Raw genomic sequence first — 21878 nt, 5'->3', positions numbered from 1 at the left:
CGCTCGGCAACCGGCCACCGCTGCAGACCCAAGGGCCGACGCAGCGACACCGGACCAGCCCGCCGCCGTGCATCGGGCACACCGGAGCTTCGCCGAGCCCGCCGCCCAACGAGCTCTGCGGCAGCCGCCCTGGAGCTCTGAGAAAATGGCCGAAGGAATTGCTGAGAGGGAATTGACCAACAGGAATTGGGATCAAGAAGACAAAACCCCGCTGAGACCCGGGTCCGGGCGAGGCTTCGAGCCTCTGGGCTCGGGTGTGGTCACACGCCCCTGGGTCTAGGTGAGGCCTCACGCCCCTGGGTCTGGGTGAGGCCACGCGCCCCTGGGTCCAAGTGAAGCCGGATTCCGGGTTCGGGTGAGGCCATGTGCCCCTGGGTCCAGGTGAAGCTGAATCCTGGGTCCGGGTGAGGCCGTGTGCCCCTGGATCCGGGTAAGGCTGGGTCCCGGGTCCGGGTAAGGCTGTGCGCCCCTGGATCTGGGTGAGGCTGGGTCCCGGGCCCGGGTGAGGCCATGTGCCCCTGGGTCCGGGTGAGGCCACGTGCCCCTGGGTCTAGGTGAAGCTAGATCCCGGGTCCGGGTGAGGCCACGCGCCCCTGGGTCTAGTTGAAGCTAGATCCCGGGTCCAGGTGAGGCCGTGTGCCCCTGGATCCGGGTGAGGCTGGGTCCCGGGCCCGGGTGATGCCACGCACCCCTGGGTCTGGGTGAAGCTGGATCCCGGGTCCGGGTGAGGCCATGTGCCCCTGGATCCGGGTGAGGCTGGGTCCCGGGTTCGGGTGAGGCCGCGCGCACCTAGGTCCGGGTGAGGCCACGCGCCCCTGGGTCTGGGAGACGCCACGCACCCCTGGGTCTGGGGGAGGCCACGCGCCCCTGGGTCCGGGTGAAGCTGGATCCTGGGTCCGGGTGAGGCCATGTGCCCCTGGATCCGGGTGAGGCTGGGTCCCGGGCCCGGGTGAGGCCGTGCACCCCTGGGTCTGGGAGAGGCCACGCGCCCCTGGGTCTGGGTGAGGCCACGCGACCCTTGGTCCGGGTGAGGCCACGCGACCCTGGGTCCGGGTGAGGCCACGCGACCCTGGGTCCGGGTGAAGCTAGATCCCGGGTCTGGGTGAGGCCGTGTGCCCCTGGATCCGGGTGAGGCTGGGTACCTGGTCCAGGTGAGGCCGCGTACACCTAGGTCTGGGTGAGGCCACGCGCCCCTGAGTCCGGGTGAGGCCACGCGACCCTGGGTCCAGGTGAAGCTAGATCCCGGGTCTGGGTGAGGCCGTGTGCCCCTGGATCCGGGTGAGGCTGGGTACCTGGTCCAGGTGAGGCCGCGCGCACCTAGGTCCGGGTGAGGCCACGCGCCCCTGGGTCTGGGAGAGGCCATGTACCCCTGGGTCCGGGTGAGGCCTTGCGCCCCTGGGTACGGGTGAGGCTGGGTCCCGGGCCCAGGTGAGGCCACGCGCCCCCTGGGTCTGGGTGAGGCCACGTGCCCCTGAGTCCGGGTGAAGCCATGCCCCTGGGTCCGGCCGAGACCAAACCAGAGGGAGTCGGCCCTCCGTTACCACCATTTGTCCACCATCCAGAGCTGAGGGGTCAGTGCTGACATGTACACATAAGGAACTGGTGGACATTGAAATTGGGTCTCAAAAGAACTGTTGGTCCAGAAAGAAACTCACTACAGACTGATTCATTTGCCTGTCAGCATAACTATTATTGCTCGTCTCACATTCAGTTCTTATAAGTATATCTCTAGTGACACATGATCTCGCTCATCTAGGGGAAATGATGAACAACATAGACTGAGGAACAAGAACAGAACCAGAAACAAGGAGGCATCGATCAGACTATCGGGCCTCAGAGGGAGGATAGGGGAGGGTGGGGGGAGGGGGGAGAGATCAACCAAAGGACTTGTGTGCATGCATATGAGCCTATCCAATGGTTAAGTTCAACAGGGGGTTGGGGCATCCATGGGGAGGGGTGTGGGATGGGAATGGGGGGATGAGGACAAATATGTGACACCTTAATCAATAAAGAAATTTAAAAAAAAAAAAAAAAAAGAAGTCAATGGGCGGGGGGTGGTGGTGAGAGGAAGGGACATATGCAATACTTTCAACAATAAAGATTAAACAAATAAATACATAAAATATTTAAAAAGGGAAAAAAAATTTGGCTCTCAAAAGAAATTTCAATCCTTGTACTGTTGATATTTGGCTCTGCTGACTAATGAGTTTGCCTACCACTGGCGTAGGGTGATGGAACTGTTTGTACCCTGATTGTGGTGGTGATTAAATCACATATGTGTTAAAACCTATAGAACTATACACCAAAGAGCCAATTTAACTATATGTTGTTAGCTATCAAGAACATGCAAATTAAACCACAATGATGTACCATTTCACATCCACTAAAATTATATATACGGACAAAACCAAATGTTAATAAGGGTACAGAGCAGTCAGAACTCTCATATGTTGCTTGGAAGTCAGTGTGGTAGATTCTCATGAAATTAAACCACGCACCTTGGCCGAAATCAGTTTGGCTCAGTGGATAGAGCGTCTGCCTGCGGACTCAAGGGTCAGGTTCGATCCGGTCAAGGGCATGTACCTTGGTTGCGGGCACATCCCCAGAAGGGGTGTGCAAGAGGCAGCTGATCGGTTTCTCTCTCATCGAGTTTCTAACTCTCTATCCCTCTCTCTCCACTCTGTAAAAAATCAATAAATATATTAAAAAAAAAAAAACCACGCACCTTGTAAAGACTATTCCGTAGCATGGCTACTGCCTGACAGCTGCGGGTCCTGCCAGAACACAGATTGCTTCCCTAAATCCCGTCAAAAACTGGCTGATCTACCCCTCCCCAAACCCACAGCAGGCTGCTTTGTGTTGGTTTCTAGACCCGGCCCTCGCCCCACCCTGGGTGAGCATGATTGGTGTTTTCCCCTGATGTAGGGCAGGCTGTGCCTTATCCATCCTGTCCTGTCCTCTATACCCTTTATCGCCTGCTGAGCATTCAGAGGATATCCGTGGCATCTTGCCACCGCCTGGGACGCGCCTCATATGTAAGTTCCTTTAATCAACTCTTATTGTAACTATCGAGTTGTCAGCCTCCTCCTCTAGTCTCACAGCTCCCCTCAGATTTTCCCCACACAACTCTATGACCCAGCAATTTCACCTTTACGTATTTACAAGAGAAGTAAAAGCACATGCGCACAAAGCCTTGTACATGAACGCTCATAGCAGCTTTATTTATAATCATCCCAAATATGTAATATGTGCAAAAAAAGAAGCCAAGCATAGAAGAGTACATATCTATGATTCCATTTACATGAAGTTCAAGAACAGTAAAAACTAACCTAAAGGGACTTCAGAAAAGTGACTTAAAAATGTGCGGGAACTTGCTGGGTGCAGGAAATGTTTTGTATCTTGATTGATTTGGTGGTTACCAGGGACATACATTGTCAGAATTCATGGAACTGCTCACTTAACATCTGTGATGCTGTAACTACAGAACCGGCTCAAGATGGCCCTTCCTGTTTAACCACGTGCTGAGTTGTTTTTCAGAAATGACAGACCAAAGTCACAAGTCATGCAGCCCAAGCATGCCCCGGGGGAGAAGTCTGACCTTCGGCTGCACCAGGAACCAAAGTCTCATCCTGACACACACACACACACACACACACACACACACACACACACACACGGAACCAAAGGATCGGGACATAACTAGAACTTTAACACCAGAAACCTTTCAGAAGCAGCGGGTCTGTTGTCCAGAAAGATCTGGCGCCCTTACCACAATGACCACGCTCCAAGGTCCTCCCATTAAAACTTGCCCTGCAGCACGTCTGCATACCTGTTCCCCAGAATCCTTAAAAACTTGCCTGGCCTGGCTGGTGTTGTTGCAGAATTTACCAGGCGTCCGGAAAACACACAACGGGCACTCAGAAGATTCAGGAAAAACCCTTTATTCAAAGCAGCACTGCTGGCTCAGGGCATTCAAAGATCCAAAGCCTGAACACCTAATACAATGAGATTACTCCTTATATATTCCTAAATTCTTTGTTTCCTAATTTCCGGGCTTTTGTGGCGGGCTTTCGCAGCCCTACCTAAGTCAGTTAGAATGGGGAAGTAAGATTATGTCTAAAGGCCTGGCCTGGGTGGTGTCAGTGACCTCCCCTCTGGCTAAGCTGTTAAATTCTTAGTTTATGGCCCTTGTACACTGGGAGTATTTAGGAAAACAGATTATTGCCTAAGGAAGGCGCAGTGACTTAATTATAGGCTAACAAGAATGTGCATCAGAATACTGGTATTGGCACAGATTCAGATTGCTAGCCCCCCGCCCCCAAATTGTCTTATATTCCCCTTCAGTGTGACTCAGTGGTAGAGTGTCAACCTATGAGATCACGGTTCGATTCCCAGTTAGGGCACATGCCCAGGTTGTGGGCTCGTTCCCCAGTGGGGGGCATGCAGGAGGCAGCCAATCAATGATTCTCTCTCATCATTGATGTTCTATCTCTCCCTCTCCTTTCCTCTCTCTCTGAAATCAACAAAAAATATATATATATTTTAAAAAACTCACCCGGAACCCTGGATCAGGGAGTTCGGGCTTTTGAGGACTAGCTTGCTGTTCTCTTGGGTGGCACTGTTCATAATAAAATAGCCAATATTTGTCCACTGCAATTCTCGGTGTTTAGTGTTTGGCTTTGCTAGCGCCAGGTGGACAAACTTTGTTCCATAACAATTTCACTTGAAGTAAAATTTACCTCAAAAAATTATCATATATATGAATAAAAATAGTGAAAAAGCTGTTATTTAGCTTAAATAAGAACACCAAATTGTGAGTTGGTCTTTTGACATGCATGTTTTGTTGGTTAACCAATTTTTTATTTTTATTTTGATGGTGAGAAGCATTGGTCAGAAAATCCCAATTCATGTATTCAGAAAGTTCTACTCTTGCAAATGGGATAAAGCTTCTAGAGTGGTTTTTTGTTTGTTTGTTTGTTTGTTTGTTTTTAAATTTCAGAGAGGAAGTGAGAAGGAGAGGTAGAAACATCAATGATGAGAGAGAATTATTGATTGGTTGCCTCCTGCATGCCCCCTACTGGGGATCCAGTTGTGCCGTTGACCAGAATCAAAACCTGGACCCTTCAGTCCGCAGACCGATGCTCTACCCACTGAGCCAAACCAGCTAGGACTAGACTTCTTTTTTATTTTTTTTTATTGATTTTTTTACAGAGAGGAAGAGAGAGGGATAGAGAGTTAGAAACATCGATGAGAGAGAAACATCGATCAGCTGCCTCTTGCACAACCCCTACTGGGGATGTGCCCGCAACCAAGGTACATGCCCCTGACCGGAATCGAACCTGGGACCCTTCAGTCCGCAGGCCGACGCTCTATCCACTGAGCCAAACCGGTTTCGGCTAGACTTCTTTTTAATCAAGGCAAGAATAATCCTTCCTCAAGGAATATCAGAATTCTCCAAGCATGTTGAGTTGCAACCCCAATTGTATTTATTCGTTCTAAGATTAATGAATTAATCTTCAGTTAGGTCTACATCTTAACATCTTTTTGATTCAGTTTAAATCAGAAAAAAATGAATTGCACATCTGTGCTTCAACTGAGAAGTCATCAAGATAGAAATAGCTTTTGAAAGACTTCTGAAGTGTTCCAGAAATTTACAGATTTTTTTTCAAAGAAATAGACAGAATTTTGCATTACAACTGCATCTTAGAAAAGCATATACTCCAGTTTTGCCCCTTTCCATCACTTAACCAAAATGTTTTTAATTTTCAAAGAAGTATCTATAATGTTGACTTCATAACATTGAACTGAAAGGTTTAACTCATTCTCATTGTTAAAAGTATATGCTAGGTAAGCCAATACAGGAATAAAGTGCCTTTTCTCATAATCTCTCGAGTGGATTTTCCTTTCTTTCTTTTCAAAATTTCAGTTAAAGTAAAACTTCTGCCTTAGTTTGAAAAGGCGTTTGAAGGCAAATCTACATGAAGGCAAGCGAACTTCTGTGTGGTGGAGCAGGAATTCATATGTGATTCTTGTTATCTTTACAAAAATTTTAAAAATGCATTTGAGTCAGGATCTGCTCTGATAAAGCTGATGACCTTCACGGCTGTTGACAAAGCTGCTCTTCCTTCTAGGATCCAGGGCTGTAGGAGAGTCTGCTGTTGGTGTGAGGCGTGTCCATGGAAAGCGTCCTTTCTCATGAAACAGTAAGACGAGATGAGTTACCAAGCACCTCAGGGGCTCCCTCAAGTACAAAATATGACGGTTTTCTTTGGCATAAAATAATGTTACCATTTCCAAAATGTTCAGAGCCTTTGTAGTTTCCAAAATGACTCACGAAATAAGAATTCTTCCTTGATGACATCAGCATGTGTAGAGGAAACAGGAGGGACATGGAGAGAGGGGCGGAGACACATCTCACTCAGGTGCCCTTTCAGGCTGGGCAGTTGTGAGATGCTCAGCATCATATTCAGTTCACATTAATGTACACACACACACACACACACACACACACACACACACACACCCCACTCTGGCTTTTGTGTTCCATCACATTCAATAATGCAAGCAAAACAATATAATACATGGTTTTCACCACTTGTCCTTTTCTTTGACATTTCACTTTAAATTGGGGGTTTATAAAAAGATATAAAATAAAGCTAAAATAAAACATTTGACTCAATTTACTTATTTTAAATAATTTCAAACTTATAGAAAAGTTGCAAAAATAATACAAAGAATTCCCATATACCCTTGACTAGGTTCCCCAATTGTTAACATTTTACCCCATTCACTTTATAATTTTCTCTCTATGCATACACATATCTCTATATATACATAGTTCTTTCTATTATCATTTCATACATGCACACATACATATTCCTCTCTGTAGAAATATATATTGCTTTTAAGAACCACTTGAAAGTATAGTGTAGGCATGATACCTCTTTATTCCTAAATACTAAAGTGTTTTATAAGAACAAAGGATAGTCTCTTACTTAACCACAGGGTAATTATCAAAATCAAGAAGTTAACATTGAGCCCTAACTGGTTTGGCTCAGTGGATAGAGCGTCGACCTGCAAACTGAAGGGTCCCAGGTTCCATTCCAGTCAAGGACATGTACCTTGGTTGTGGGCACATCCCCAGTAGGTGTGTAGGAGGCAGCTGATCAATGTTTCTCTCTCATCGATGTTTCTAACTCTCTATCCCTCTCTCTTCCTCTCTGTAAAAAAATCAATACAACATATTTTTTTAAAAAGAAGTTAACATTTATATACTTTAATCTGCAGACCTTATTTATATTTCACTAATTGTCCCATGTCCTTTATAGTAAATAATTTTTGGATGAATAGATAAATAAAATGTGATATATCACATTGGCAAAAAGTAGGTTTACAGTTGTGGGTATGTGAAACACCAGGTTTATTCATGTATTATTATTTTTTATTTATTGTATTATTTTCATATAAACAACTGTAAACCTACTTTTGCCTCACCCTGTATATGTGTCTGTCTATATATATAAAAAGCCAGTCACCAGAATGCTGTATCGACTGGAACAATCAGTTGTTATGAAGCCCACTGCAGCAAGCGAACTGGCCCAATTGGGGGTGGGGCTGGCCAGCCAACCTCCTGTGGCCCCCTCCCCCTTGCTGGCCTCACTCCCAATCAGCCTCTCCCACCCCGATCAAGGGCAGGGCAGCCAGCCAACCCCCCCCACGGCCCCTCCCCCTGGATGGCCCCACCCCTGGTCATCCCCCCTAACCCCAATAGGGGGCAGGGCCAGCCAGCCAACCTCCTGAAGCCCCTCCCCCCAGCTTGCCCCACCCCCAATGGACCCCCACCACCCTGATTAGCCTGCAGACCCTCTCCCTGGCTGGCCCCAACCCCAATCGCCTCCCTTACCCCAATAGGGGGTGGGGTCGGCCAGCCAACCACCCAAGGCCCCTCCCCCTGGCCAGTCCCACCCCAATCAGCCCCCACCATCCTGATCGGCCTGCACCCCTTCCCCCAGCCAGCTCTGCCCCCGATTGGCTCCCCCACTCCAATCAGGGGCAAGGCCAGTGGCTACTGCCCAAAGCCCCTCCCCGCCACTGGCACGGCCCCTGATCAGCCTCCCCAACATCAATTGGGGGCAGAGCCGGCTGGCCCACTGTCCATAGGCCCTCTCCACAGCTGACCCTGCCCCCAATCGACCCCACCCCAATCAGGGGCGGGGCCTGCCAGCCAATCACCCTCAGCTCCTCCCCCCTGGATGGCCTGGCCCTGATTGGGCCCTGATCAGGGCAGGCTGGCTGGCCAACCTTCTGCTATCTCCTCCAGCCAACAGGCCCAGCCCCGATCCACCCTGATTGGGGCTGGGCTGGCCAGACCCCAGCTGTGCACAAATTCGTGCACTGGGCCTCTAGTATATATATATCCTATCTAATAAAAGAGTAGTATACAAATTAACCATCACTCCATCACAAAGATGGCGGCGCCCAATCCTCTCAGCCCCGCTGGAGTTCCCCAGTCCAGGGGGGAACGGCTGCTGAGAGCGGGCAGCGAGAGCGGCCTGGCGGAATGCTTGCTTTGTCACCAGGGTGACAAGGCAAGTGTTCCGTGCCTGGCTGTGAATGGGCCTCTGGGCCGTGGAGAGCCTCTGGGCAGCAGGTGCAGAGCAGCCAGGCCCCGTAGAGAGCTACTGGCGCACGGATTTGTGCACAGGGCTACTAATATATATATATATATTTATATACCAAATATAACACTGAATAATAGTCATCTAAATATATATATATATTTAGATGACTATTATTAAATATATATATATATATTTAGATGACTATTATTCAGTATTATATTTGGTATATAAATATATACACTGAGTGGCCAGATTATTATGACCACCTGACGTTTATAGGCAAATTAGCTGTATAATGCATTGTATGGGATACAGAAGCCGAAGGCCTGTTCGGACATCTTTGCTGTCTGCAGTTACCAAGATAAAACGTCTCCAATTCGCACAGGAACACAAGGATTAGACAGTCGAGCATTGGAAGAAAGTCATGTGGTCCGATGAATCACGTTTCCAGTTGCATCATGCTGATGGCAGAGTGAGAATTTCGTGGAAACAGCATGAAAGCATGTACCCCACATGCATGAGTACAACCCTTCAAGCTGGTGGGGCAGTGTTATGGTTTGGGGCATGTTTTCCTGGCATGATTTTGGCCCTTTAATTCATGTGGAACACGTCTGAATAGCACAACATACCTAAGTATCGTTGCTGATCAAGTTCATCCTATCATGTTGATGGCGTATCCCAATGGAGATGGCTTCTTCCAACAAGACAATGTGCCATGCCACGGTGCTTGTATTGTGCAGGAGTGGTTTCAAGAACATGAGGGAGACTTTACCTTGCTTAGGTGGCCCCCACAATCACCAGATCTCAATCCAATTGAGCATTCGTGGGACGAAGTTAAAAGAGCCATCAGGCAGCTGGTTCCACAACCATCAAATCTCACAGAACTGGACAGTGCTATTCCTCAGGCATGGTGTCAGATTCCTCGCATCACCTTTCAACATCTCGTGAAGTCAATGCCAAGAAGAATCGCTGCAGTATTGAAGGCAAAAGGTGGCCCAACGAAGTACTGATGGGGTGGTCACAATAATCTGGCCACTCAGTGTATATTTAGATGACTATTATTCAGTCTTAAAAAAAAGAAGGAAATCCTGTGATTTGCAACAACATAGATAAATCTGAAGGGCATGTGGAATCTGAAGAAAAAAAAAGAAACAGTTGAACTCATAGAAAGAGTAGAGAAATGATTGCCAGGGGCTGTGGGCTGGGGGGTGGGAGATACAGGGAGAGGTTAATTAGTAAAAGGGCACAAACTGTCAGTTATAAAATGAATAAGGTCTGAGGATCTAATTATAACATGGTAACAACTCTATATTGTATAATTGTAATTTGCTGAGAGTAGAATTTAGATGTTCTCACACACAGAAAGCTAAATACATGAGTTGATGGATGTGTTAACTCATGAGTGGAAACCCTTCACAATGTACACGTATATCAAATCATCATGTTATATACTTTAAATATCTTACAGTTTTATTTGTTAATTATACCTCATTAAAACTGGAAGAAGTGTCTGGTCCATCCAGGGACCAATCCAGTGTCATAATCAAATTATGTAACATCTCTTCAGTCTTCTTTAACCTGGAATAGTTCCTAAATCTTTGCCATTCATAACCTTGACACTTTAAAAGAGGCATTTTGTAGAATGCTCCTCAGTTGGCAATTTGTCTATCGTTTCTTCATAATTAAATTGAAGTTCTGTACCTTTGTCAAGGTTACATAGAAATGATACTGTGTCCCTCTTATGGGGTGGGGGCGTAAGTCAATTTGTCCTATCAGTATGATGGTAACTTTGATTATCTGTTTATGGGTGTGCCTGTCAAGTTTCTCAGCTTGAAGTAACTTCTTAAAAAAAAATCCTCACCCAAGGATATGTTTTTTCTTTATTGATTTTTAGAGAGAAAGGAAAGGAGAGAGGGAGAGAGAGAGAGAGAGAGAGAGAGAGAGAGAGAGAGACAGAGAGAGAGACAGAGAGAGGGAGAGAGAGAGAAAACATTGATTCGTTGCCCCCTGTAGGTGCCCTGACTGGGAGTTGAATCCAGGTATGTGCCCTGATGCGGAACCAAACCAACTGATGCCGCAGCCGAGTCACCTGGCCAGGCTGTAAAGTTCCTATTTTCCCTTTGCAATTAACAAGTAGTTTGAAACTATGTAAATGTTTGGCGCCTCATCAAGCTTTCACCAACTAGTTTTAGCATCCAATGATGACTCTTGCCTGAACCAATTTTTATTAAGATATCTGCTGAATTGTGGATTTCTAATGCCATCATTCCTTCTGCATTAGTGGTTGGCATTCAATTGTAAGTAAGAAGGAAAACTTCTCCCTAATGTATGTATGTATGTATGTATGTATGTATGTATGTATGTATGTATGTATGTATATGGTTATAGCAGCATTAGGTCATTATACCTTACTAATGTTATTTATTTTAATGCTCCAAGTGTCTTTTGAAACTCTCTTTTTAATAGTTTTTAATTGTTTTTATGAACCTACAGAAAAATAAATAATTTGTATGCTAAGTAAAATATTCAAGAAATATCCTATATAAAAAAAAAGGCTAATATGCAAATTGTCTCCACAGGCAGGTGTTCGACCGACCAGGAGTTAGACGTGCACTGACCACCAGGGGGTGGTGGCAGGCAGCCAGCCAGGGGAAGGGAGGCCCCAGCCCGCGGCCGGCAGCTGCTAGGGATCCTACCCGTGCACAAATTTCGTGCACTGGGCCTCTAGTGTATACTATAAAACAAGACAAGTCTTATATTTTATCTGGCTTTATCACATTTAATGACTTTCAGTCCTCAGATAGACATATGGATTATAGCTGCAGTAAGTAGCTCAAGAATTGTAACCTACCAAGTATCTGGCTATTGCTGCACTTGACACTGAATAGCTTTCTATACTTTCCTAGAAATAATGGTTCCTGTTTTATATATCATTGACAGATGTCACAAAGTTTTTACCACATATGTGTGTGTGTATGTGTGTGTGTAATATCACACAGTAATGCAATGTTACAATAATTGCTTTATAATAATAATCTTACATTTTTAAGATAGTTAAGAAATTAGCAAAATACGTTTATACATTCTTTCATATTGACTCACATATTTACCATTTGTAGTGCTCCTCCTTTCTTCCCAAGGATTTGAGTCATTTTCTGGTGTTACTTCCTTTCAGTCTAAATGACTTCCCAATCACAACAAATCTGTCTTTATCTAGAAATGTATTTTACTTTCATTATTGTAGGGCAGTTTTGCTGGTTTAGAATTTTTCATTCATCCCACTGTCTTCTGGCCTCCATTGTTTCAAATGAGAAGTCAGCCAACTGTAGTAATGCATTTTTCTCTTGCTGCTTTCAGATTTCCTCTGTCTTTCAGCAATTAGACAATGATGTGTCTAGGTGCAGATCTCTTTGTATTAATTTTACTCAAGGTTTGTTGCATTCTTGGTTATGTAGATTCATCAGTTTTTGAGCATTACTTCTTTTTAAAAAGTGTGTCCTTTTCTCTTTCTCTCCTCTCCTTTGGATACAACAATTAGATATATGTTAGTATGCTGATGCTATCCCACAGATCTCTGAGCACCATGTATTTTTCTTTACTCTTCAGACTGGGTAATTTCACTTATTTATATTCAAGTTCACTGATTCTTTTTTGTATCATTTAGAATCTCCTGTTAAGTCCTTCTAATGAATTTTTAATTTAGTTCTTATACTTTTTGTGGTAAAACATACATAACATATAATTTACCATTTTAACTATTTCTAAATGTTCAGTGGCATTAAGTGCATTCACATTGTTGTGCAACCATCAGAACTTTTCTTCTTCCCAAACTGAAACTCTACTACCCATCCTATATAATAAAAGGCTAATATTCAAATCGACCAAATGGTGGAACGACCGGTCGCTATGCTGCGCACTAACCACCAGGGGGCAGATGCTCAATGCAGGAGCTGCCCCCTGGTGGTCAGTGCACTCCCATAGGGGGAGCGCTGCTCAGCCAGAAGCTGGGCTCATGGCTGGTGAGCACAGCTGTGGTGGCGGGAGCCTCTCCCGCCTCCCCGGAAGTGCTAAGGATGTTGGATTGTCAGCTTAGGCCGGAGGGCTCCCAGACTGTGAGATGGTGCAGGCCAGGCTGAGGGGATTTCCCCCTCCCCCCACAAGTGCACAAATTTCGTGCACTGGGCCTCTAGTTAAATTATAACTCCTCATTCTACTTTCTCCTCAGTGCTTGAAACCACCATTCTACTATCTCTATGAATTTGCTTATTCTAGGTACTTCAAATAAGTGGAATCAAACAATATTTGTCCTTTTGTGACTGGATCTCTTTGCATAATATCTTCAAGGTTCATTTTTGTTGTACCATGTGTCATAATTTCCTTTCTTTTTAAAGTTGAATAATAATCCATTGAATGTATATACCACGTTTTGTTTATCCATTAATCCATCAATGGGCACTTGGGTTGCTTCCACCTTTTGATTATAATGAATACATTTCTGTGAAAATATGTGTTCAAGTATCTGTTCATGTCCCTGCTTTCAATTCTTTTGGGTCTTTCCCCAGAAGTGGAATTACTGGATGATATGATAATTTTATGTTTAATATTTTTAGTAGCTGCCATAGTGTTTTCCATAGGAGCTGTACCATTTTAAATCCCTAGCACCAATGCACAAATGTTCCAATTTCTCCACATCCTCATTAACACTTGTTATTTTCTGGGGGATTGTATGTGTGTTCCCATAATAGCCATCCAAATGGGTGTAAAGTGATATCTCAACTCCATTGTTTTTGTTTACATTTCCCTAATGATTAGTGATGTTGAGAATCTTTTCATGTGCTTATTAGCCATATATGGGTCTTCTTTGGAGAAATGTCAATTTAAGTCCTTTGCCTATTTTCTTCTTCTTTTTTTATTTTTTTAAGAGAGAATGGAAGGGAGAGGGAGAGACACACAGAGAGAAATATCACAGGGAGAGAGACACATCGACTGGTTGCCTCCCATAGGCACCCTGACTGAGGCTGGGGATTGAGGCTGCAACCTAGGTATGTGCCCTTGACTGGAATCGAACCCGTGACCCTTCAGTCCACAAGCTGATGCTCTAACTACTGAGCCAAACCAGCTAGGGCTCTTTTGCCCATTTTTAATTTGGGTTATTTGGTTTTTTGTTGTTGGGTTGTATGGGGTTCTATATATATTCTGGGTGTTAATCCTTTGTCAGATATATGACTTAAAAGTGGTTTCTCCCATTCCATAGATTGCCTTTTCACTCTGTTGATAGTGTGCTTTGATGCATTAAAGGTTTTAATTTTAATAAAGTCGAATAAGTATATATTTATCTTTTGTTGCTTGTGTTTCTGGTGTCATATCCAAAAAAAATTATTGCTAAATTCAACGTCAAGAAGATTCTCCCCTACATTTTCTTCTAAGAGTTTTATAGTTTTAGCTCTTACATTTAGGTGTTGAATCCATTTTGAGTCAATTTTTGCAGCTGGTGTAAGGTAAGGATCCAACTTTATTTGTTTGAATATGGATATCTAGTTTTCCCAACACCATTTGTTGGAAAGACTGTCCTTTTCCCCATTGAATGGTATTTTGTATTTTTGTCAAAATTCATTTGGCCATTGGTTTGCAACTTGGCCTCTCCCAGTCACCTCCAAGTCCAGCACAAGTAGCAGGTTGCTACTTGTAGCCCATGCTGTGTGGCCCCGAGCAGGGCACAGGCAGTGGCTGATCTTGGTCTGCACCTTCCTGGAGGCCACGGAGCCAGCACACCTGGTGGACAGTTTCAGATCATGCCAGAGCACCATCCAACCACATCCAAGAGCGAGACATTCAAGGACCAAACTCATCAAGCACTAGAGCCCCACTGAAGTGAGTCCTGTTCCATGGGGTTGGCCCCTGCACAACAGCTCTTCTGCTGTGGTCACAGCCAGTTCGTGCAGCTGGTACCTGCAGCCAATCAGCCTGTGAATAAATCCTTCTTATTGACGTGCCAACAACAAAGAGGCTCAACTACAACAGACCAGTACACACAGCCCACACTGGGAGGAGGGGGCAGTTTGCGATTGAAAATATAGTTCAAGGGTCAACTGTACTGCGTTGTTTTATATATTTATTTATTTATTGTTAATTATTTTACTTAAATTTATTGGGGATATTTTTGAACTTCAGAATATCCTTCGGCTCTTCTTCTTCTTCTTCTTTTTTACTATTTCTTTCTCCTGATTGAGAATCTCTATTGTTGATTCATTGTAAACATAATTTCAGTTCTTTGAACATAATTAAAATAGACCTTTTAAAGTCTTTGTCTGCTAAATTCAATATCTGCGGTCACTCAGAATCTATTTATATTGACTGATTTTTTTTCCTCTTGAGTATTTCTTTGTGTATCTTGTAATTTTGTTGTTGAGAAATTAAACACTTTGGATGATCTCTTGCTTCAACTCTGGATTCTAATTCCCTCTCCCCAAAGGTTACTTACTGTTACTGCAGTTTTTTGTTTATTTATTATTTCTCTGCTTAATAACTCGTCTGGGCTAAATCCATGAAATCTGCCTCTCCTGTACTATGCAACTGCTGATGTCTCTGTTCTGTTTTGTTATTTTTTTATTCTTATTTTTATTTCTTGTCCCTTGTCTGTGTAGCTTAGTGGTTACTCACTGGTCAGAGGTTGTGATCAACCACCTGAAGCCAGTAAGTGTTCTGTGCTCTCCCGGTAGATCTATGTCTGGGTAGGGGAGTACGTTCAACATTTAGGCCATTTTCAAGTTTTATCCAGCTTCCACTTCCTGTTGGGCCCCTTTGAATCTCCTCTGCACATACACATGACGCAGAGTTGTCAGGCGTGTGGCACTGACCTGAGCCCTCTCTGGTCTCCTCTGGGCATGTATGCAGCCTCCACCCAGGACATGCATGCCCCAACCAAGACTACAACCTCACGCTAGTAGAGCCATTGGTTCTCCTCACTTGTCTGCCTCTGAGGTTGTCACTGTTCACTGCTCCAAACTGGGTGAGCTCCCATTGGTCCCAGCACAGGAGTTGCTGGTTCCTATGGCCCCCAAATTTAGAACCTGTGTGTCAAATAAGCAGAGGAGTGTGATGGAGCAGCCACGGGCCACGCCGCCACAGATTCCCATCATTCTTACCTGAAGCTCAGCCGTTTTTCAAACATAAATGCTTCTCAAATTGTATGAATTTGTTTGGTTCCTGGGGAGCTGAAATGGTTATTTTTGCCAATTTTTTGTTTGTCAACTATTACTTTTGTCACTAGTTTCTTTTTGGAGAAAGGCTATGCTGTTCTCTTTACTTGGTCATAGCTGGGAGTCCTGCCTTCACGTTTCTTATTTTAAATGCTCATTATTTTACAAGGAAAAATAATATACAAATACTACCTGCACAACATATTGCTTGTTCATACCTTTATTTCAAAACATGGACAATGTACAAAAAGGGAGTTCAAGGGGAAAAGTCAGAGACAGAACCTCTGCTACTCACAGAACTTGTAACTCTATAATTTCCTTATCATCTATTATTAATCATAAATTATCCTATATAATAAAAGGCTAATATGCAAATTGTCTCCTTGACCATGAGTTTGACCAAGGGGCGGGACCAGCCAACTATCTGAGGCCCCTCCCCCTGGCCGGCTCAGCCCAGATCAGGGCAGGCTGGCCAGACCCCACCCGTGCACCAAGATGAATTCGTGCACCAGGCCTCTAGTCTTAAATAACATCCTGTAATAGTTAACACAACCATTAGACATGTTTGAAGCTGCCTAGTCCACCCTTCTGGACTGCACACTTGTTCCTGTTACAAAAGGTCAAGCTGCCTAATGGAGAGAAGAATTCTCATTTGGACTGTTGGTTTGCAAAACTTGAACCAACAATGGAAACAACTCACCCTCTTTTGTTGGATCAATAAAATTTTTTTGATAGAATTCCTGGAAAGCCACAAAGATAACTGAGTTATCAAGGTGAGAAACACATCAATTACTAAGTGCAGAGTTGCCCAATGGTTAGCCAGTTGCATCACACAAATGTAAGTAGATGGAAGACTGTAGTTATGTATTTTTTATTAGTAGTAGACCTAGTAATACTGTAATTCTGAGGTAATTATGAGTAGGAATAATATTTTGAAATATCTACAGCAACTTGAATGTGATATGAAAATAGCTATGGTTTCTATTGGTTGCCCACAGTATTAATTATCTATTGCTGCATAAAAACTTGCCCCAAAATTTAGTAGCTTAAAACAATGCTTATTATCTCACAGTTTCTGAGCGTCAGGAATCTGGAAGCAGCTTATCTCAATTACTGACTCAGGGTCTCTCATGAGGTTGAAGTCAAGCTGTTGGCCGGGACTACAACCAACTAAAGGCTTGACTGGGCGGGAAGATCCACTTCCAATCTCACTCATGTGGCTTTGGCAGAAGCCTCACTTACATGATGAACCCTATTTCATTCTGGATGGCAATTTGTCAAGTGAAAACCTATAATCCCAGCCTCCCTTGCTAGGTGTTACCATATACTATGTTCTGGCTCCTGAGGTATAAGTAGACGTTGTTAGAGCTTCTGGGAAGTTTTAGAATTTCCCAGGTCCTTGCTGTCTTGGATTATTAGGCAACCACTAAGATGGTAAAGGAGAAAGAAAGAACCCGGAGTCTTTAATAACAATAGAGCCTCCATTCAGCTTCTTGAAAGGGGGAGGGGCTTTTTTCAGGGCCCTGGATTAGCCTAACCTAATTCTGATGTGCACACATTATTTCATTTCATCCTAACAAAAACCCTGGCAGGAAATACTTCATTATCTTTTTTTTTCTGGAAAGGAAATTAGAAGATAGATTAATTGACTTGCCCAAGCTCATATGGATGGTAACACAGAGCAGGAATTCAAACTCAGGTATGTCTGACTCCCCCGCCAATGCTCATGGCCTCTAGACTACAGGGTTGTTTTGCAGTGTGGGCAACCTAAGTTCTCTGCACTATCAACCATGTTAATGACAGCAAACATTTGGCGAGCTCTTTCTGTGTGCAGGCACTATGCTACAGTTTCATTTAACCTGCACAACTTCCATGAGGTAGGTGTTATTATCCCCATTTTACAGATGGGAAAACTGAGGTTTAGAATTTTTAAAAACATATTTTTATTGATTTCAGAGAGGAAAGGAGAAGGGGAGAGAGATAGAAACATCAATGATGAGAGAGAATCATTGACTGGCTGCCTCCTGCACGCCCACACTGGGGATTGAGCCCACAACCCAGGCATATGCTCTGACCAGGAACTGAACAGTGACCTCCTGGTTCATAGGTTGACACTCAACCACTGAGCCACGCCGGCCGGGCAAGGTTTAGAAATTTTAAATCATTTGGCTTAAGCAGAGACATAGGTGGCTGAGACATAATCTAACATATATTTCAGAAAGTCACGTTATCAGGTGTGGAAAATGGATTAGAGAGGGAAAGAGCAATGAGCAGGGGTTATTTAGAGAGCAACTGAAAGATTTTGGGAAGAGGGAAGGCCTGAATACCTGTGCATTCTGTCCAAGACCTGGATTTCAAGATGTGTGGTATGTGTGTTCTGAGGGAGCTGCTTGTGAGCCAGGTCGCCTGCAAGAGGGTGAGGTTCAGGAAGTACTTCTCTCTCTCCTCCCTAATATTTCAGGGAGATCCTTCCATTCCCTCTTGTCTCTCACCTCCTTTAGCTTCTGGAACATTCACTGTCCCAGGCTTACCCTGAGTTTGTGAAAGGAAGAGAATGAGCTGAAGAGGTGACAAACCCATTTGCTTTAGAATGTCCTGACAACCTGCCCAGTCCCATCCATCACCAAGTTAGGGGTGGTGTCAATATTCACTGCAGAAACACGTGACTGTCTCCCCGCGCTGGCGTGTCACCTGAGGCTCCCTGCGGTCTGGGGCTCCTGGTGCCGGCATACACAGGACTCTCGGGGTTCTTGTGTGGTGAGGAGGGGGTCTTGGGGGCCTATCCTCCATGCTGAGGGCCCCAACTGCCTCAGGGATGCCTTGAAGGCCCCTGGTGAGAGCTGAGTAGAGGCCCAGGAGAGTTCATCTCCAGAGAGCTGGTCCCTACATCCTAAGGGGAGGTGAGAGGGGCGGCAGACTGAGAAGGCTCGGGCACCCCAGGCCCTGGAGGTGTGAGATGCCGGCTTTACATCTTGGTGTGGCCTGGAGTTTGTGAATGTGAGGACACACTGATGAACCACTCCCATAGAATCTAATAAAACCTTTGTGGGAAGCTTTTGACCTTTGACCTCTACTAGAAAGGAGGTTCACAATACCTTTTTTGTTTGTTAGATGCCATACCCTAAACACCTAGAATAGTGCCTAGTAAAGAATGGGCAACCAAAAACCATTGCTGAATTGAATTTATTTGAAACATCCAGAATTCAGAACTTGGCCGCTATATGACAAAAAATTCACACCAGATGAAAGTATTCGCAGAACTGAAGGGAAGTGGACAGCAGGGATAGTGGGTATGAAAATTGGATCTGAATTGGGAATCTGGGTTATACTGCTTGGGGATTAATGAACTCCAATAACCCATCGTGGGTACTGTTTGGGGATGCTGCAGACGAAGGAATTCTAGCATCTGAGTATTTATTGAGCACCTACTACAGGCCCAGCCCTTAGGTGCTCAATAAACTGTGCGCTTCTAAACTGCAGAATTGCCCAGCTGGTGATGCTCAATGGTTGGGCGCTGACCTATGAACCAGATCACAGTTTGATTCCCAGTCAGGGCACATGCCTGGGTTGTGGGCTTGATCCCCAGTAGGGGGAGTGCGGGAAGCAGCCAATCAATGATTCTCTCTCATCCTTAATGTTTCAATTTCTCTCTCCCTCTCCCTTCCTCTCTGAAATCAATAAATACACTGCATAATCAGTAGCACAAAGCAGCTCATTATTTTCCATCAGCACCAGATCCCATCTTCTCCCCAGGAGCCCCTACTTCTATTGCTTCAGTCCCCATTTATGGAAAAATCAGGAAGGGTTGACCACATGGGAAGTTTTCTTTCTTTGCAAGAAGCTACTTGGTGTTCAGAAGAGCAAGCCCTTGGGCTACTGTAACCAATAGCAGCAAGCTGCTCAAGACAGGATAACAAGCCTGCACTTCTGGGCAAGGCACAGTCATTCCAGGATTCTCCTCGTCTTCTTAGGTTAGGACCACAATGCAAGTGCCTTCTCTTAAACCGAGAGTTCCAGCGAGTTCCTAGGTTATCCTTAGATCGGCAGTGGGAAGGTGCTCTCCCGTCAGGCTGTCAAAAGCAAACAGGCAGTTGGCGAGAGCTGCCATCCCAGGCACTTGCAGCTATGGTGACTGCCTGAATCATTGTTCAGAGGAGGAAAAAGTAGTGAAAGAGAAGGGCTGGAGATAATGAGCGGATTTGAGTCTTTCTCTTAAAAAAACAAACCAAAAAAACCCCAGCAGCTTCCAATCAGAAGAACAGAGGATGGGTATCCAGCTACCCAACCCACAAAGGGCAGAGTCCCTGCCCTGGCAGACTGATTGCTGGGATGAAGCTCGCCTAGAGGCAGAGCAGGCCCTTTCTAGGTTAACGTAATCAGATGGATATGGGACACCTGCCACTCACTGCAAAGCGCTTCACAGAGCGTGCTGGCGCATTCATCTGCTTAATAAAGCCAGAATCTGAAACAAACCCTCTTTACCCAGTTTCTCAGAGCCCTGTGGTAGAGAACATGCCTCTAATTAGAGCCCTCTGCACAGTGGTGGGGCTTAGCTATACTGTGGTTTGGTGCTGCAAGGCAGAAGTTACCATGTATTTTTCTAGGCAAGCAAAATGTAGATGATGTTTAATATCAGAAATCTCTCCAGGGAAAGAACATACTGTAGCTCAGAGAAATAATGCAAAAGTTGGAGTTAATTTTTGGTTGGAGTCTTTTAAAAATAGAACACTCAGGTTTGGCTTTGAGCAGTGCAGTAACTGGAAAAATTATTTGAGCCTTCACAATAGCACATCTGAGTATTTCAGACGTAAAGAAACCGAGACTCAGAGAGGTTGAGTAACTTGCCCAATGCCACACAGTTACAAATGGCAGGGCTGGAATTCAAGATCGCGCCCGAAATCCGGGCATGTGCCCTGACTGGGAATCGAACCGGCAAGCCTTTGGTGCATGGGACAATGCCCAACCAACTGAGCCACACTGGCCAGGGCAAGAGCTCACTCTTCACCCGTGTGGCTCACTGGAGAGGAATGCGGTGTTCTGAAGGGAGAGGGTGCCAGTCACTGTGTCCAGGCGCCCAGGGAGAGGAGGGTCAGTCCTGCAGAAGGCTTTCCGCCTGCGTCCAGGTGTTTCTTCTCTGAGATCTTTGCTCTGGTGACATGTGTATAAGGGTGCTGACTGCAGCCCTGTCCTGTGAGGAGTGGACGCACTGGTCCTCGGTATGGGTGTCCTGTGGCTCGTGTCAGTCACCACGGGACCTTGGAGGGTGGCTGCCATCACCACTGGGGGCAAGGAGACAAGTGTGAGGACCTCAAAGTGGGATATGTAAATACGGAAAGCATAAACAACGTTACCTAAGAGCCCGTCAGCCTTATCAACAAAGAGCTCATGTGCCCATAGCTGTTTTCTAGCACCCAACATAATTTCAGGGCAATGAAACATAGTTTTGAAGTTCATTTTCTCCAGCCCATCTCTCGTCACAAAGTAAATGGCTGCTCATACAAAGTGGCGGCTGCGCTGTCTTTTTCTTGGATGGTGGGGAGCAGATCAATTTTACCCGGGCAATGGGTTTTGTGGAATTGTGGAAGCCTAACTGATTTCATTCTTATTTCAGTGCAGACTGTTGGGCCTTCAGGTGGAAGTAGTTACGTTACAGACTATCATGGAACCAGACCTACAAGACTATTCCTAACAAACATTTAGAGAAAGTTATATCTGTATATCTTTTTTCGAAGAAACAGATAGGAGGCGCATTGGTTTTAAGGGAGAGCTCCCAGCATGTGGGTTTCCAGATTTTCCTTCTTTACTTTATGGGTTCTATATATACTTTGTGTCGTTACTTTTGTTGTTTTACTTAAAAGGATATCTTCCGAGATTTATTTAATAGAACTTTCTTGGGAGCTATATGAAAAAAAGAGTCAAGGGTTTGAAGCAACCTAGATCACAAACAGACTGGAAAGACAATTATGGTGCAAACACACAAGGGGATGATTGGCAGCTGTAACAAAGACAGAGGAAGTTCCTCAGGTACTGACGTGGAGTCATCGCCAAAAGCAAGGTA

The 21878-nt window shown here is 45.0% G+C and overlaps 1 pseudogene; it reads left to right on the top strand.

The window, feature by feature from the left end:
• Positions 1-20685: 20685 nt before the first annotated feature.
• On the top strand, positions 20686-21520 carry LOC114235283 (TM2 domain-containing protein 1-like; annotated as a pseudogene).
• Positions 21521-21878: the final 358 nt, after the last annotated feature.

This window comes from Eptesicus fuscus, chromosome 10 (assembly GCF_027574615.1).
Source record: "Eptesicus fuscus isolate TK198812 chromosome 10, DD_ASM_mEF_20220401, whole genome shotgun sequence".
Lineage (NCBI taxonomy): Eukaryota > Metazoa > Chordata > Mammalia > Chiroptera > Vespertilionidae > Eptesicus > Eptesicus fuscus.
This window is presented reverse-complemented; position numbering and strand designations above follow the sequence as displayed.